The sequence below is a fragment of the Bos grunniens genome, chromosome 13 (assembly GCF_055505025.1).
Source record: "Bos grunniens cultivar Pamir isolate PY7600 chromosome 13, Bosgru_T2T1.0, whole genome shotgun sequence".
NCBI lineage: Eukaryota > Metazoa > Chordata > Mammalia > Artiodactyla > Bovidae > Bos > Bos grunniens.
Window position 1 is genome coordinate 16,248,853 of NC_141177.1, and position 5,145 is coordinate 16,253,997.

Genomic DNA, 5,145 nt, shown 5'->3' on the forward strand with positions numbered 1-5,145 from the left:
CTCACCTGTGTTTTAAATCCGCAACAAGCCACATGCCAGCGAGGCGGGGCAGCGTGAATGTGGGTCATGGGCCAGATCCTGTTTTCACCCTTTAAGTCCTTCCATCCTGCTTCTGAGGCTAGGCATGCGGGCTGTTGTTTCAGGTGTTGTGTTAGAACAGAGGTGAACCACCTCTTGCTGGTGGTTGGCTCAGGTTAGGACCCGTAAGAGTAGAGGGCTGTGACAGGAAGCAGAGTGTCAGAGGGAGACAGGCGCTGATATCACTGGAAAAGCTGCGGGGGTAGGCTCAGCATGCACCTGCTTGTGTGGCCAGCTGGCCTAGCTTGCATGGAATTGAGGGGTTTCCCAGGACATGGGACTTCGGTTGCCAAAACTAGGAAAGTCCTGGGCAAGCTGGAACAAGTTGGTCAGCTTGTCTGGGGTGTAAAGTACACAGTATTGGGACTTCCTTGTAGTCCAGCAGTTAAGAATCTGCCATCCAACAGGGGACTAGTTGGACCCCTGGCGGGGAACTAAGATCCCACATGCCTTGAGGCAATAAGCCCATATGCCAGTCAGACTGGGTGTCTGTCACTACAAACCAAAGTATCGCTGACTTTTCCTAAACTTGTGAGGTATGATGCTTCTTATTAGGGTATCCTGTGATGGGCCTGCCCCTGGCATGAAGCCCAGCAGGTGGTGTACTTCATTAGGAAGACGCCCACTTGTGCTGGCCTAGATAACCCAGGAGGCCAGAAGCAAGGGGACCCACTGAACTCCAGTCAGTGTGTCTCATCCTTCATTCAGCTTCCAGACAGTGGTCCCTTCTTAGAGGTATTTGTCAGTCTGCGTGTCTGCTGACATTAAAAATAAAGCAGCAGCCCCTGCGCACTGCAGCCAAGAAAGCCTGCATGTCGCAACAAAGACCTAGAGCAGCCAAAACTAAAAATTTAAAGCAATAGGCATGCCTCCTGCCAGCAGGAGAGGCTGTGTGTGTGAAGTGGGCCTTTTTGGTGGGATTTTCCCTGAAAATATGGGAAAGTAGGTTTGTCCAATGACCTTGGCCAGGAAAACCCATGAACGGGAATCCTTTGCTGCCAAAAGATGCAGAAGCAGAGAATGAGGTTTTCGTAATCAAAAACAGCCTATGATTAGAACAATAAACAGTAACCTGCAGGAAAAATGCTAACTTTCTTTGCTAACTAACCAAGCATTTCAGGATAACACTTGGCTTTGGTTCATTACCACTTTCTGGGGAAGTCTTCTCGTGCTATTTTAAAATTGAGGAATCTGGGGTTTGGAGAGATTTAATAGATTTTTGCTAAGAGACCAAAGAGGTGATGGAACCACAGTCATAAAGCAGGTCACACTTGCCCCAAGTCTATGCTCTTTATTGTAACTGAGTATATGTTAGTAAATTTCCTAATTGTATTATAGATCAGGGTTGCATTCATAGTGTAAATCCCTTTTATTCTTGGTGGATTATTTTAGACCGGGGGTTTGTACATTATGGCCCATTGCTCAGATCTGGCCTGCTGCCTGTTTTATGTGTTGTTTTTTTTTTTTAATAAAGTTTTACTGGAACACAGCCACACGCACTCTAGCAGGCTGTTCTCTATTAACAACAGAAGTGTTGAGTAGTTACAACAGAGACAATATATTCAGCCAAGACTAAAAGATGTGCTTTCTGGCCCTTTACAGAAAAAAATATGTTGGTTCCTGTTTTTGGCTCTAAGCTTGATGTAGGCAGAGACTGCTGTGTTTTTCTTATTCTGATCCCACCTCTTCTAGCACTCAGCCCAGGGACAGAAGCCAGTGCAGGCAACTCAAAATTGAAATCATTTATTGGATAGATTTGTAGTCCATGTAGGAGCTGGGTGGTCTGTGGTCTCAGTGAGTCTTCTCCACCAATAAAGTAGTAGCTGCTACCGTTAGAACAAGGCTTTAAGCCCATTTCTGTCTGACTTGCTCCTTTAACCATGACATCAAATAACATCTACAAAGTTGCACATGTATGTTTAATGTTGAGCAGGATGCTTTGGGCTACATGGTGGTTGAACACTGCTCATATTTTTTTGCGTCATTGAAGTTTTCTCTAGGGGACCACAGGCAAGGAGTTGGAGTTGGCTCCCCAGAGAGTCTGAGGACAGCTGAAAGAACGTGTAGGGATACGGGAAGGGGTGGAGGAAGTCAGGTGTGTCTTCAGGCGGCAGACTGAAGACATGAGGACAGGACACCCACGGGAGAAGAGGCAGCTTCGACCCCGCAAGGTCAAGGGCAGTCCGCTTGTGTCATCCACTCCTCCAGCCACAGTTACTTTTCCGTCATCAGGCTAATCAACATCAACATTGGCCCCTAAGAACACGAAGTTCTGGAGAGAAGGCAAAAAAGACGAGAAAGATCATTTTCTGAGCCGCACGGCGTCAGCTTCCTGAAAGGGAAGCCTTTACGGGAAAATACAAGTTGTCACTTGAATCAAAAACCATCAGTCTACAAGCCAAGCCCTTGGAGGCCTTAAACACTGTGCCCCGCAGCTGCCTGCCCCTAGGAATTTGTTTGCAATTTCCTGATCTGACTTCTGGAAGACATCCATGAATGCCCCTTTCCTGCTTCATTATTTTACCCCCCTGGGAGAACCATGTACACACGAGTGCTGGTCGAGTTTACTCCCCTCACATAATTAATTTCTAAGGCTGCAGCCCTTAACTTGGAGGGCATATTACACAGTGATGACACAGGTAAACTAGTACTTCTGGATTCACGTCAGGAAGTGTCCTAGGCTTGTCCCTGGCTTTGCCCCGGTGTGTTTCTTCCACCAGAAGGCATAGTCAGGTTTTCTCCAGGCCCACCTGTCCAGGGTGGGAGGCCTGGTCAGGGGCCTAGTGGGGGCTCACAGCCATGGACATTCTGGGCTTTTCAGGTGGCCCCTTATCAGCTCAAGTGGTCCATCTAATCTGACCCCTTTACACCCTCATCCTGCCTTCAATGGCTAACAGGCCTTGTACATTGAAGATGCTCCATTATCATGTTTGAACTGAGTTATTGGGAACTGAGCTATTTGACTGAAGCCAAGATTCCAGATCATCAGAACGTGTCATTTATACTCCAAAATTTAAAACAAAAATTCTTTCCTATGAGGATTCGGTTCAGGATCTACGTGAGGGTCAGGGACTCCCCCAAGTATCCATCAGCCTTAAAGAAAATATCCTGGAAGGTCTAGAGCTCCCAATTCAGACACCACTTCTCACTGACCTTGTGGATTTGGAACTCCAAGCTGTTGAGGTAGGTGTCCCTTGGCAGAGGGAGTGGGATGCCCTCCTCAAGCTTTGCTGAAAGATAAAGAGCAGAGAGCAGTGGGCTGGTCAGAGGAGACGAGGGAGATGTGAAGATGCAGAACATTGCATTTGCAGCTGGCTAAGGAGAGCGGGCTGCTTTGACATGTGGCAGGCTACTGGATGCAGGGCACATCTGTCCACTCTTCAGCCTCTGGAGCTTCTACTGGCCCCTTCAAGAGCCCCCTTTCATGCGCTATCTAAAGTGGCCTGGGCTGGGACATGCAGTGAGAGGTGTTTACATGCAAGGACTCAACCCTGAGGACCAGCATCTCCTCCACTTTATCTTCTCCAGGCCAGTTTTGCTGCTCTTATCTCTTGGTCATAAAAGCCAGATGGTGAGGCCAGTTGGAGAAGGCTCTGGCATCAGAGGAGGTGCGCTGAGTTCACAGGCTGCCACTATCCCAAGAACTAGTTCCATCAGTCATCCAGCAAGTCAGCGACCTCGCCTCACCCTAGGACCCAAATATGCTAACTCCAGGACTTGCCTGGTGGTCCAGTTGTTAAGAATCTGCCTGCCAACGTAGGGGGCAAGGGTTCAATCCCTGGTCCAGGAAGATCCCCCATGCCATGAGGCAACTAATCCTATGCACCGTTGCAACTGAGCCCATGCTCTGGAGCCCACGAGCCACAACTACTGAGCCCATGCACTACAATTACTGAAGCCCATGTGCCTACAGCCTGTGCTCTGCAGCAAGAGAAGCCACTGCAATGAGAAGCCTGAGCACCATAACTGGAGAGTAGCCCCTGATCGCCACAACTAGAGGAAGCCCGTTCGCAACAATGAAGATCCAGCACAGCCAAAAATAAAAATGAAAATGTGCTAACTCCAGGTACTCTCCACAGCGCTACCTGGAATGTTCAGCCTCCCTTGGGCTAACTCCTTGTGCTTTGGGACTCAACCCAGCCCTCTAGACTGACCTCCAAGTCATGTTCAGCGCCTCCTCATAGCTCCCGCAGTCCTCTAGTTGCCACAGCTTTCTTCTGTGGTGTCATTTATCTAACCATTGTCATTTACATGTCTGCCTTCCCAACAACGTGTGAACTCCATGAGGGCAAAGATCGTGCATCGCTAACCCCCCAGCCACCACAGAAGAGAGGCTCACCTTGTTGAATGAAAGAATGAACCATGAATCCCACAGAAAGGGTAGAATTCAGCTTTTGCATGGGCAGGCTGTAGCAGCTATTCTTACCATTGAGAGAGGGGTACACAATGTGGAGTGCATAGTAATTGAAGATGGATTCCATCAAATTCACCTGGAGCAGAGAAGGGGCCAGAGCAAAGGAATCAAGTAAGACAAGAATAAAAACAGAAATCCATGGGAAGAACATCTGACTCCCCACTCTGAAAACATCAGCCTGTTATCCCATTTACAAAATAGAGGTTGACAATGACCATCACCATGACACACAAACAGTTCCTCGCTCACAACTCCCAAATCCCAAATCTCTGAACTTCATTCTCCACAGGTGTACACAGGCACATTTTGTGACAAAACATGACTTGAACTGTCCTGGTGCTATTTAGTGGATGGTTGTTTGTTTTTATTCTACCTTATTTTAATGTTTTAAAATTTTATTGCAAAACTATGAGTGTGTTTGATTATAGAATGCTGCCCCAGATCCAGGGGGGGCATGCTCCACAGTACCTCCTAAAAATTCCCAGTTCTGAAACTCATCAGTCTCAAGGGCTTTTGAGAAGAGATTGTGTCCCTGGCATTTGTTATAGTGACATATCCTGAGTGTAATATCTGTGAGACATTTGGTCAAGGTGTCTTACTGAATTCATTGCCCCATTTCAAATTGCAGTCCCCATTAGAGCTAGATGCTATTA